This window comes from Rhodamnia argentea, chromosome 1, assembly GCF_020921035.1.
Source record: "Rhodamnia argentea isolate NSW1041297 chromosome 1, ASM2092103v1, whole genome shotgun sequence".
Taxonomy (NCBI): Eukaryota; Viridiplantae; Streptophyta; class Magnoliopsida; order Myrtales; family Myrtaceae; genus Rhodamnia; species Rhodamnia argentea.
The window spans coordinates 16,173,721-16,188,324 of NC_063150.1; the positions used below are offsets into that span (position 1 = coordinate 16,173,721).

Below are 14,604 nucleotides of genomic sequence, written 5' to 3' on the forward strand. Positions count from 1 at the left end.
CGCGAGTAAAGCACCAACTGTCTAATATGCTATGCACTAATTGCCAAGTGTGCAAGGCCAAACGATCGTTAAGAATTGAACTGTATGTAATTGTGACTCGTTCATGGGCGAATGTGTGTATCTCAACTATGAAATTTGGTATGGGATGAATTGAGTAGCACGACATAAGCACATATTCACACATATTCGAGTTATCATTGCATTTTGTGTGGTATCCTAGCGGACAAGTCGCATGTGGATGAGATATCCGCATTGAGATATGTGATTTATTAATAAGAAATTTTGGATGAGTTGATGTGATGCCTTGCTCGTGAATTGATTGATATGATTGTCACATCATGTTTTACATTATATTATGCATGGCTTTTGTCGGGTAAGCTTGCATGTGAGTGAAAGATTTACACCATGATTCTATGAATACTTAGTAGGGGTTCTGAGCACATCAACACCCTAGCCGGGCTTAGGCGTTAACTCATTGAGAATTATCTCATCCTGTCGTGGTTACCATTTTCGGGTTCTAAGTGATGGAATTAATAGTTCTTTGAGAAGTCAATGGGGACGAGGGTAACGTAGCCTTATTTGGAGTAGATATGAAGTTAGTCTTACCTCGCCCGAAGTATGGGGCTGATTAGTATGTTGTTTCGGTTGTCCTAAGGTGTGTCTCTTCTGTAAATGAAATTGTATTTTTGAATTGATGCATTTTCTATTTGTCTATCCCTATCCTATATTATTGTCCGAGAGTATTATATGTTTCTGCATGCGTAGTTAAGTATCGAAGGTCCGTAGCATGCCCGGGACGCTATCCTTCATGACATGAGGGATGAGTTGGTAGGGATGCCACGTGCTCGAGGATCGGGACGTGGCAACACTGGTTTCCCTATTAGTTATTAACTGAAGGACCATCATTACTATTGGGGTCGATGGGGTTTACCGTGGTCCGTTTATATAGGCAACCACACCCCATGCACGGTATTGATAAGGCAATTATCAACATCTATGAAACGACATGATATATGTGCTTTATCTATTGTTCTTTCCTCTGCTAAGTTCCTTCGATAGAACGAAAGAACAGAGAACGATGAAATGACGGCAACGACGATTCTCCCTTCTCCTCTCCCGAAAGTGATATCGGGACGAACTCTCTTACTGCAATGGTAACATTTAATTTGTGGAAAACGAGATATGTCCGTTACGTGACGTATTTCTCCGATTAGTGATTCAAGACGATCTTAGGGCTTATTAATTCAGTGGAATCCACTGCGTTTGTTAATCGGGATTGGTTCCCTTCATTGGTATTAGAGCCATCATTCTTGTTTCCGGATCGTTTGTGTTTTATCGATGAAATTGAAAAGTGAAAAATCGGTTTTCGAGCGCATCGTTCATCGGCCAATAATTCTGGTCCGTGTAACAAAAATGTTTTTTTGAGCACATCAATGGAATGGGCTTGACGAGACGAGAATTTGGAGTAGTCGACCGTCGCGAGGCGACGCCGGACAACCCCGCATGCGCGGTACGCGCCACCGCGAGATCGAGTTCCCGGGGAAGCGACGAAACGTCGCCATTTCATGCAATTTCACTCGGTCAAAATGGAAAATAAGTATACTATCAGACTTGTATCGTCAAGATGATCATCTCGAGAGTTCAAACGTCGTTGGAGACCGGCGGAGGAGGCGGTACAAGCCGCACGGGCCGGCGGGGCGCGATGCACGATGCGCGTGGGACTCACACGCCCACGTCTTGTGTGCATGCCTGGGAACGTCATGAAGGGTTACTGACGTCATCGATAACATCAACGAGCGATTATCTCGACCCGGTTTCTCTTCTAACCAGGTCCAAGACCCGACCCGCCGACTCGGCCTGTTGACCGTTGACCGATCGGACCAACTTTTCAAAAATTGAATTTTAGTCCCCGAGTTTTTTCGAAATTGCAATTTGGTCCCCAAATTTTTTGAAAATTTTTCAAAAATTGCAATTTGGTCCTCATACTTTCTAGAAATTACAATTTAGTCCCTAAAGTTTTTGAAAATTGCGATTCGGTCCTTGAGTTTTGAGAAATTACTTGTTGACCTCGTTGACCAACCGTTGACTAGTCAAAGCAGAAACTTTGACCGGCTTGTACGAATGCATATGAGTTTCGTTTGGGGCATATGAAGTACCATTACGTTCGTCTCGAAATTATCTTCAATTTGATATATTATTTGGACATATTTTTTGAATATAAAATTATTAAAATGTGTATGAACCCTCTTGATACATGTTTTTTTTTGGTGTTTTCGAGTATTTTTTTTACCCGTATTGTTTTTTTTTTTTATATAGAGGATGGCTTACATGTATATAATGACTCGCGATAGCCTGTATAAAGTTTACAATGCTTGCTATCTATGAGGTTAGAGTATGATTTGATACGTAGATTATTTGTATATTAGTTCAAATCATACTATGCCATGTTATGGGCTTAAGTACACTACGAGTGCCAAAACTTATATACGGTACACACTTTAGTGTCAAAACTTTCAAAACGATCACTTAAGTGTCAAATTTTTTGAAAAATGATCACTTTAGTGACGAAACTTTCAAAACGATCACTTAATTGCCAATTTTTTTAAAAAATGATCATTTAAGTGCCAATTTTTTTTTTTAAAAAATGATTACTTCGGTGTCAACTCACCGAGCCACGTTAGCTCAAATATTAATAAAAAATAGCACATGTCGGATTTTCGGCAAGCCACGTTAGCTCAAATTGAAATTGGCACTAAAATGATCGTTTTTAAAAGAAGTTGGCACTTAAGTGATCGTTTTTAAAAAAATTGGCACTTAAGTGATCGTTTTGAAAGTTTTGACACTAAAGTGAGCGTCGTACACAAGTTTTGGCACTTCTAGTGTACTTTAGCCCCATGTTATGATTACAAGATATAAGGATCATAGTATGAATTGTGATCTTTATTCGAGTGGGATGTTTCATAAAGTTTTAGTAACTTTAATGAACTTAATTTTAGATAAATGATTATGTTAATGATAATTTCAAGTGGGGATTCTTAGACGATGATTGGGAACATATTGAATTTTCGAATCTTAGACCTTATGTGAAATTATTCATTAATATAATTAGTTAGTGTAAAATAGATACATAAATATTAGACATTAATAGTTCGTGAGTACATGTCATTAGAACTTTGTGTTCTAATACAATGGCTATAGCTTGTTAGAAAATCATAGCTGAACTTGACAAAGGAGAGAATTTTGAACGGCATGAATTATGACAACTGGAATATGAGAATCCAATATGTGCTAGAAAAGAAAGAAGCGCTAAAAGCTCTTAACCTAGTTATGGGAGAACCTGAAGCTGGGAATCTTGCACAATTTAGAAGGGAAAAAGAAGCATTTGCTACATGGAAAATGATGAACTCCATTGCTAGCATTATGTTGCTGAGCAGCATGTAGAATGATTTTATGCATGAGTTTAGGCATTTTTGAAAATGCTAAAGTCAAGTGGGAGGCATTAAAAACTAAGTTTGGTTAGATATCGATCACCAACTTGAGGCCGATCACCACAAGGTTTGATACTTATATGATGCCTCATGGACATAATGAAAAATAGCTTTCGTGGCATGTGTCAAACATGATAAGTGAACTATAAGATACATGCCATATTTTGAAGATAGATGAGTAGCAAGTGCAAGCAGTAATATGTTCTTTACCTCATAGCTGTGTGCATATGAATATCCACATGATCCACAATAAAAGTTGAAAACTTTTGAGAATGCTAGGCGACGCCTTGAACTAGAGGTTAATCGCTTTCTGGCAGTGAAACTTGAAATCGATATTTGTTATGCTAATTCTAGTTCAAATGAGTTTTGCGCTCAAGCGTAGGCGTCAAGGTGGGTTTAAGAAGAGGAAAGGACAAATGAACAAATTCTTCCGGATAGAAATCGAACTTTAACCGACATTAAAAAGGAAAATGTCCTTTCAAGAAAAAGGTTTCAAAAAGTGAAGTGTTTTCCTTGTGGCAATAAGGGTCACTTTGCTCACAATTGTGGTGAGTTAATAAAGTAAAAACCCTTCGTGCACTTAAGAGTATACATATGTCTCAATTCAATTTTAGTAACTGAATCTCATCCATTGTGGATTGTAGACTTAGAGACCACAGACCATGTAGTGAAGGAAAGAAATGCCTTAGTGGAATTTCAATGAGTTACACATGGAGCAAAGTGAATAAATGTGGGAAACAATTCCTGAGTGGAAGTTAAAAGGATTGGCACCTGTCAATTGAATATGCGGGGTGGTCACACCCCACTCCTACATGATGTATTATGCTCCAAAACCTCGATGGAATTTAGTTTCCAGGTTAGTTTTTTGGTTAAACTTGATTTCGGTTTGAACTTTCATAACAATGATAATGACTTGTCATTGGGAACAAGTTATTATGGTTCTGGATGGTTTCATTGTGCTGATTTTAAGTACAATAATGTGAATGTAAGTTACTCCCTATTTTCATCTTTTGTGATGATATGAATATGTGTCATGTTAAGCCGGGTCATTTTGGCCAATAGCAAATATTTACGTAAGCCAAATAGGGCTTATTGGACAATATTGAAAATATCGATTTGCCTATTTGTGAACATGCCTAGGGTAAAAAAAAAGAGGAAACCATTTGGAAAAGGAACAAGAGCTAAGTTTCCTTTGCAAATTGATTCCTTTAGACATATACGGTTCAATGAATGTGAGGGTAATGCATGGGCTGTTTATTTCATCGCATTATAGATGGTTACACTTGATTCGGACATGTTTTTTTATGATTTTTTTTTATAAATCCGAGGCATAAGTTGCTTTGACAAAATTTTTGAGTTTTTGAAATATCAATTTTTTTATAAAAAAATTCTTATCGAGGTAAAAAAAAAAAACTACACGATCGGTTCGGATGTTTATGTGATGAAAAACAGATAGAAAGACATTTAACTATTTCAGCGATTCTTCAATAGAATGGAGTTGTAAAGAGAGGAAATATGTCCCAATGAAAATGGTTAGGTCTATGATGGCACAAGCTAACTCGGCTATCACCTTTTGGGGTGAGGTTTTGTTGTTTTCTGTCTAGATACTTAATCGTATACCTTCTAAATCAGTTACTTCTACTCCATATGAGTTGTGGATAGGTCGATAATAAGATTTAAGTTTTCTTAGACCTTGAGAATCTGCTGCCTTTACTCATAAGTTCTCCTACATGTATGGAAAATTGAGCCATATAGGTAAAAAGAGTATCTTCATGAGATACCGAGAGCACTCAAAAGGGTACGTGTTATAGGTGAGCAAGAAAGTAAAAGTGTAACTGAATATGAATCCCGAGATGTCACATTCTTAGTGAATGAATTTTCAAATAAGGGCGAGATAAGTGAAAAATTATTCTCTGCTTGAAATCTTGGATAGTGATAATGATTTTACTAGAGCATCTCATCCAAGTGGGAGCAATGTGAGAAGTGGGGAATTTGTTTCAAACTAGTCTCAATTGCAACAACTTGATGTAAAGATGTTGTCATTATCTAATCCCAGTGGGAGTATAATGGAGAATGATGTACTAAGTGTAAAATCTCCAATTTGGCGAATCAGTCACAAAAGCTTTCTCCGTCGACTCATCGATGTTTAGACATTGAAGGTAAAGCTTTTATGGTCGCTCCACAAGAAGAGAATAAGCCAAAGAATGTAAATGAGGCTCCGACTTGCCCTAATAAGGAAAATTGGATATAAGCAATGGAAAAAGAGATGGAGTCATAGGATCAAATCAAGTTTAGAAACTGATTGATCTTCCGCATGGATGCAAAGCCATTGGGAGCAAATGAGTTTTCCAAATAAAGCCTAAAGCTAAAGGCTCGATTGAGAGATATAAGGCCCGCCTTGTGGTGAAATGGTATAATTAATTCACCTCATTTTGGCAGTGATTAGTATGGATCTTGAATTACGTCAAATTGATGTAAAGACTGCTATTCTCAATGGAGAATTAGTAAAAGTAATTTATGTGAAACAACCTATTGGGTTTGTTACAGAAGGCCAAAAACAAAACGTATATCGACTTTTGAGATCGATATATGGCCTCAAGCAATCTTCAAGATAATGATATATACTTTTTCCTAATGCCATAGTAGCATACGATTTTGTAATGATTGGTGATGATCATTGCATATATATCAAAAGATCCAAAGATCAATATGTGATCTTATCATTACATGTTGATGATATACCAATTGCTGGGAACAATATGTAGTTTATTAATACAGTCAAGAATTGGTTACGTTCCAATTTTGAGACAAAAGATATGAGCGAATCTGCATACATTCTTGAAATTAAGGTTCCCAGATATTGTTCAAAGAGATTGTGATCTCTATCACAATAGACTTATATAGATAAAGTACTTGAATGATTTCGTATGCAAGAGAGTAAACCTAAAGATACTCCTATTGTAAGAGGTGAATGCTTGAGTCGTAAAATGTATCCCGAGACTCCATAAGCAAATGAAGAAATGGAAAATGTTCCATATGCTAGTGTTATTAGAAGCTTAATGTACGCTATGAAATGTACTAGACCTAATACATGTTATGCAGTTGGCATGGTAAGTGTACAATCTAGGTCAAGTACATTGGATTGCCGTCAAAAGATTCTCGAGCTATCCGAAATGTAATACTGATTTTTTGTTGAGTTATCAAAGTAGAGATCTGTGCTTTGAAGGCTACACTGATGTTGAATGAGGAAGAGGTTTAGATAAGAGGAAATCTACCTATGGGATTGCATTCTTACTTAGCAATAGCGCTATATCATGGAGTAATAAGAAGCAAACGTGTATAGCCTTATCCACGATAGAAATTGATCCCGTGGTGTTATCGGCAGTAGTACGAGAAAATGTTTGGCTTAAGAGATGTTTGGATCAATGAGGTGTTATTAAGGATACTATAGGTCCAATTATTGGTTAATTGTAATAGTCAAGTAGCAAAAGCTTACACTAAAGATCCATTGCCAAACCAAATATATGGACACGACGTATGATTTTGTGAAAGACATGTTTATATGAAAAGATGTGAACATACAGTACATATCTATGCATAGAATAATAGCAGATTTTATGATGAAGTCAATTCCTAGAGATGTTTTCATTAGTCATATGTTGACAAAGGGATTAGTTCTCTACTTTGAAATCTCTAGAATTACGTAGAAGTGAGAGTCTTGGATAGATATATATTTCATAAAGTTCACAATTAATGATATTTGTTATCATTATTGATATTTATGAGTTTGTATGACATTTATACATATTGGTACTTAGTACATTACTTTGAGAAGGTATGTCGGACGGATGAGAGATTAGCACGATCACATGGGTAATTGCCTTTATTTATTGCGTGATGAATAGAGATGAGACGATTTCAATCTTATTATCTAGGTGATAATAGAGAGCTCAAGCTTGAAATTTTGATGTCGCCTTAACATAAGTGTTAACATGAGGTCATAATGTTTATTATGTCCGAAAGTGAAATAACTCACATATTTCACTTTATCCGTCTTTAATGCCGGATGTGAGTTCTGATGGATTCTTTTAAAGAGAGTAGATTTGTGAACTCAAGTTAAATATTGAGTATGTTTGACCTATCATCCGTACAGTATTAAGAGGAAAGGCATATGTTATATGTGAAATGAAAGAATACCGTAATACGTACTTCATATTACGTATGCATGAGACGACCAATAAGAGGCGACAAGAATTTTAATCTCAACTCCGTAGCCGTGTGAAACTCTTGAGAATAAGAGTTCCTCAATTTAGTCCCCTTATAATTCTTACTTATTCTCAAGATTTCTTTTCGGTGTTCGCTATCTTAGGGTGTTACCTATGGTCATTAGATTGATTCGATCTAATGGGACATTTCTAGAAAAACGAGTTGAATTGAGATTGAGAGGTTTAAGGAAAGAGGAAGATCAATTTATTTTGATGTCACATTTAATCTTGGTAGTCACAGGTTGACCAATTATGATTATTTGAGTTTAATCATGATTGTGAATACAATGTATTGTATTTGAGTACTCAAAGAGATTGAGAGATATGATGTAAATGTGACTGATTGATCTAGGGTACTACATACTTGAATCTACTCGAGTTAACATGCTATTTTGAGCTGCTATATACTCCCAACGGATGTATGGCAATGAGCTCTCGCAGTATCTTGGTCGCACGGATTATTTGTCAATATGAACTTTATAGAAAAGAGAGAGAGTTATGTTTAACCCTCTGTTGGTGAGTGGAAGTAGTTGACCCTCCGTGGGCACGTGGGATTTGTTTGCCCTCCATGGGCGAGTGGGAGATGTTGGGGTCCGTGGGGTTTGCCGTGGTTTGCCCATGTAGGCAACCACACCCCATGCACTCTGTTGATAAGGTAGTTATCAATATCCGTGATACGACGTGATATATGTGCTTTATCTATTGTTCTTCCCTCTACTAAGTTCCTTCGATAGAACGAAAGAACAGAGAACAGAGAAATGACGGCAACGACGATTCTCCCTTCTCCTCTCCCGAAAGTGATATCGAGACGAACTCTCTTATTGCAATGGTAACATTTAATCTGTGGAAAATGAGGTATGTCCATTACGTGACCTATTTCTCCGATCGGTGATTCAAGACGATCCTAGGGCATGTTAATTACCATCATCACCATCCGCATCAAAACTACGCGGTTTGGTCATCCAATATTTGTTATTGTTGCGACGATCCAAGCAGTTGTAGTTATTTTTGTCCACTCAAAGTTGTGTAAATTTACGTATAGTTCATGGATGCTCTGTGATTTATATTGTTGCTCTACGTATTTTAGGTTGCACAATGTTCCATTGCCCATGTGTGATTTTTGGGAGGATGGCAGCGGTCGTGGACCAAGGATCTTCATGTAAGTAATTATCAACTAGTATTTTGTTCACAAATCCGTTATCCCTCTTCCTTGACCCCCATGAACTATCAACCTTTAGTAATTGCAAACCCCAACCCCGATATGATGCTCATGGTAGTGGCGGATATTGGATTCAAGGTGGTTAGCCTCGTATTCAAAATCTGCCATCTAAGTAAAATGATAGAGGATTCAAATTTGACCATATGAGTAAAGCCTAGAGAGAGAGATAGAGAGGAGGAGGAAGAGCTCAACGACGTGGTAATTAGCAGTAGAGAGAAGAGAGACAGATGGTTAAGGTTTAATCGGTGGTGTGTGCAAGTTTTCAAGTTAAAATCTACAAGTTTGTGTTAAAAAACTGTAAATTTGCCAAGTTTCCAAGCAACAATAGCCATTCCATACCCGAAATGTTTTAAAAAGCTGCAAAATTCAATATCGCTTGACTATGGGTTTATATGCTTTTTATATACATTTAGTTTCTCTTTCTCGCATTGGCTTAAACTTTTGGTATGACATTGTAATATATTATCTAATGGAGGTTACGCCATAGTATATTTCCTGTCCTTGCATCAAATTACGCATGTACATCCGACTTCGGAATTGTTGTGGCCGCCACAGTAATTTACCTCAAATCATCAAAAAACAATAACGTTGCATCTTAATTATTGGTTAAGGTCATGAAAACCGAAAGAGCATAACTGAGAAGGATGATGGCAATTATTATCATTACTCGGCTTTGACCCTTCAAAAATTTCTAAGCAGAAATAATTTTTTTCTAATTCTATTCTTGGAAACAGTTTCTAAGCAAAACAAAATGTTTGGTAACTACACAAATTTTTATTCTCAAAAAAAAAAATAGAAATGCGTTTGTTTTGACCCTAAAAAATTTTATTCCCAATTTTTTTTCAATTAATTATGAAAATGTTAGCGACGATTAGCGGTGGATTCGTGGTTCTAAAGACGAGCATTAAGTTACACCGAGCTTGGTTTTCTAAAATGACATTTGTTCCAGGAAACAAAGAAATACTTTTTTTTGTTTATTGTTTCTGTTCCAAATCTATTCTTGACCCCTAATCTATTCTCGAGAACAGAAAAAATAACTAACGTTACTAAACTAATTTTTGTTATTTTCTATTATTAGGAACAAAAAAATAGGAATGAGAAAAGCATGAGAATTACCAAACATGCCCTAAACCTCGGATTTCATGAACATCCCACTACCTTCATTCATCAGCACTCACTGCTTGTATTGACATGGATCCCGATACACGAGTTGAATATGGTAAATTCTGCATGTAAATGATCATGTCTTCCGGTCAAAGCAATTTTCGGGATGAGGAGAAAATAGAGCAGAGTGGCGCAATGGGGATGACTCAACCTCCAAGGATGGATAAGACGAGCTGGCTGAGCTGAGTAGCAAATTATTTTTCTCCTCTTTCTTTGAGGAAACTGAATTTCTAGTGTTAAGCATATGGGGTACGAGCAGCGCATTGACATGTTCGGGAATCCGTCGGCGTTTTTATAAGGTAGAACCTCATTAGAGAATATAAGGTTTTCATGAGGCTGATTTTTGTTGGAGTTGACGAATATTTTTGGGACTCTTGTTTCTCATACCGGGCACGCCTACGTGAGCTTAGAAAAATTAAAGTATGAGCCGACGACATGTGATCTTTGTGCATGGAATGACGGGGGTCCCACTGCCTGGACAACGGGTTTTGAGTTGGCCCATTTGTTGTGAGATTAAAGGGATTCGGATAGGCTTAGGTTTTGGGCCCATTTTAAGTCCTTTATATTATACTCGTACGAGAAATCATTATAACGAGTGACTAGAGTTGTAAACCAAAATATTGAAATGGAATCTCTTTGCAGAACGTAGCCCTATTTTTGGGGTGAACCTGGGTAAACTCGTGTACCATCTTTTATCTTTTTTATTTTTATTTTTATTTTATGTGTAATTGCTCTGATTTAGTTCATGATATAACTCATCAATTTTGAGTGAGCCGGATATGGTGTATCATAAGGAAAAGGAAAGGTCTGACAACTTGGCACTAGATATTCGGAGGATAGCTCACCTTCTTTGTATGTATCTTACTTTGAAACCTAGAATCAAATGGAGGATAAGCAGCCATTTCGGGAGATGGTCACTTTGATTTTTCATATTTCTCATTTATTCAAATATTTCATTAGTTTGTTAGCTGAATAATCATTTAGTAACATCTAAAAATAGACTAATATAGCATTTATCAGAATATAAAAACATAGAAAAAATTGCACAGCCCCCGTTTTATCTTTATTCTTATCTCATCATTTTAGATAGCTTCTGATCACCGACATAAATTACATTCCGAGTTAACTTATTGTGACATCCCGTATTTCGACTCACTTTTGAAGTTCGGAATGAATGAAATGTCTCATTGATGTATTTCGATCGAATCTCACTCGGAATTGATCCCTCTTGAGAAGGCTAACCAAATGGGAATGGCTAGATAGGAAAATCAAGTACATGGACCTAAGAACTTGATCATGTATTGACTCTTTGGCTATGAAAATTGTCGAGGGAATATTTTGGACCAATATAGACCAATCCTAGAATGGTTAAGGAACGATTTGGGTAATACCCTAGGCTTGGATCACGGGTGATTCCGTTTGACCTCGTGTGGGTTCCGAACGTCTCGAAATTATTTTCTAACGATCATGTCCATCGGGACTAGTTATTGACCCTCGCAATTGAATCACAACCAAAGTCGCCATGGCTCGAGAAATTCTTAAACGTGATATTAATCACGGGTTGATAGGCGTAACTCCTAAAAGCCGCTTGTTAGTTTGAGATACGCTGAAATTTCAATTGTTGAGATTGATCGCGAATCGAACTTCGGAATTTGACGTCGGACCTTCAAGGGTTCCAATAATTAAATTTTGGACGTTTCCTCATCCAAAGTACAATTTCTTCGCGGTTTGCCCCAAAAGGATTAGGAAAATAAAATTTGAACTGGAAATGAGAAATGACCCATTTACCCTTGGAAAATATCCAATTTTTCCACTTTGACCAAAGGGCATTTCGGTCAAATTACCCTCATGGCCGAATTTGACTAGCCAATGTTGACAGAAATTACCAATTTGTCCTTCTTGACTTTCAAGACCAAAATATCCACCCCAAAAAAATATCCTAAACTTTATTAATCAATTTTTTGGTCATCTTCTTCATAATTGCAAGAAGCTTTCTCTCACTACCTCACTCTCTCTCTACTTGGCTGAATTTCATCATCCTCACCACTACCATCACCGAAATTTCTCCAAGCCGCCATTGGCCTCACTTTGAATCACCAAAGCCGAGCTACCACCTTTGAATCACCCGGAGTCACCGGAATGTTGTGGAACCGCCCCGGCCGTGAGGAGCACCGCCGGAACCGCTGCTCAATTCAAGTTTTTTTTTTCTCAACTTTTCCACCAAAGGAAATTGCTAGATCTTGAGGTAAGATAGTTTCTAAACTTGGATTAGGTAACTAGGATGCTAAGGGAGCTTAGATTGAGTAGATTTGATGAAAAATTTGTGGGATTGTGTTCTTGATGCATGGTGGCCGAAAATGGGAGAAGGAGGAGAGAGAAAATTGTGTTCTTCAAGTGAATAGTAGTGCATGATTGAAATTGGATGGCCATGATTTAATCTTGCTTTTGATGCTTTAATTGGATGGCTATGATTTAAACTTGCTTGTGATGCTTTAATTGGATGGCCTAGATTGCATCTTACTTTATGAAGATAGATCATGTGGTGGAGATTAAATGCACGTTAGAATATTTAAATCGTACGGTCCCGATTAATTGCCACGTTAGTATAATTTAATTGGATGGTACGTATTAATTGTACGTTAGTATAATTTTGATTGTACAGTGATTATGAATTGCTACGTTAGCATAATTTTAATCGTATGGCGTAGATTAATTTTTGTGGTAGCATAAAAAGATCGTGTGGTATGATTGGCCGACGGCTTGAGTATGATTTAATCGGGTGGTCCCGATTTATTATTTATTCAACGTGAGTGAATCACGTGGTCTCGATCGAATATTTATTCAGTATAATTAAATCAAGTGGTCTTGATTGAGCGGTTGGGGAAAATTCGAAAGATCGTGTGGTCTTGATCTTTTATTAGAGAAAATTGGTGAGATCGTGTGGTCTCGATCTGCTAATCGGGAAATTTAGCAAGATCATGTGGTGAAGATTGATTGATCGGAAGGTTTTAAGTGATCGTGTGGTATCGGACGAGCGATTGAGGAATTATTGTTATTATATGGTCTTTTGAGGAATAATCAAGCGGAAGTGCGGAATTTTACCCTGCGGCGTTATGACGCAAGGTTCGTATTTATAAGACCATATTTTACCCTAAGGCGTTAAACGCGGGGTTCTGTGTATTATTTTATCCTGAGGCATTAAATGCGGGATAATAATCCGAGGCATTATTACGCGGGTTATAGTGACTTGAGGCGTAATTACGTGGGTCCGGACTATATAATGGCCCGAGGCGTTATTATGCAGGTCTGTCCATTTATATGATAGCTTGAGGCATTAAACGCGGGCTTTGGAGTAACGTGGAATTTTTATATTATAGCTTGAGGCGTTGAATGCGGGCATTGGAGTAACGTGGAATATTTATTTTATAGCCTGAGGCATTAAACACGGGCCTTGGAGTAACGTGGAATTTTTATATTATAGCCTGAGGCGTTAAACGCGGGCTTTGGAGTAACGTGGAATATTTATATTGTACCCCGAGGCGTTAAACGCAGGCTTTGGAGTAACGTGGAATTTTTATGAAGGTGTAGCAAGTTGGGAGGAAGAATGATGTGTATTCTGGAATTTATTTGGTGAATTATTGATTGTGAGAGCAATTGTTAAGAATTGCTGACCTATGACGTGTCCGGGAGGTACTAGCGCCCGATCTAGGATGAGGGACTTTCTTACCGAGATTTATTCTCACCCCATCGTGGGCTCTCTTTTTCAGACTCTCCACCTCGACAATGAATGACCCACCCTAGAAATTCGGAATCCCCTAGGATATGGAGACAGTGGTGACGGAGTATCCAGTAGGGGAAGATAAGGTATATTATAGGCACGTTACTACTATCCGGGTGGATGTAGGAGAGCTTTTCCGGAAGGCCTCACACGTACGTGGCGTGGATGTACCGCCACGGGGATATGTTGGTGGGACCGCTGAGGGGTTTTGGTATCCTCTACGATGGAGTTGGGGAATGGGACCCCACTAATGCTGCACCTCCGGACGGCGTAGTGGTGAGCCCCGATGCTGGACCCGAAGGCTTAGAGCCCGACCTAGAGATATTGGTGCCGGAAGAGGATGGGGAGATTGTAGAGCCGTCTAATGCGGAGCAGCCACCCGAGGTTGATGAGGTGGAGCAGGAAGCTGTAGATTCCATAACTAATGATAGCGAAGATGGGGCATAGTGTAGTTGGCCTCTTGACTTTTGTTGAGGGTTTTCTAGTTTGAAGTATAGTAGGCTTCGACGACTTGACCTTTTTGTAGTACGTGGTCATAGGCTTGTACAGTGGCCTCTGAAGCCTTAGGTTTGACTGCTGTAATGGATATGTGTATATGTATATAAGTTTGCTTTTACCGTCCCAAGTCATCGTGTTACTGTTTGTTCTTGTACGGGGTTGGTTTCTGCTTCCGCAAGATTTTGTTGGCCT

At 38.0% G+C, this 14,604-nt stretch overlaps 1 pseudogene; it reads left to right on the top strand.

Moving 5' to 3' along the window:
- Positions 1 to 14,361, top strand: part of LOC125314589 — a 53,924-nt pseudogene extending 39,563 nt beyond the window's left edge.
- Positions 14,362 to 14,604: the final 243 nt, after the last annotated feature.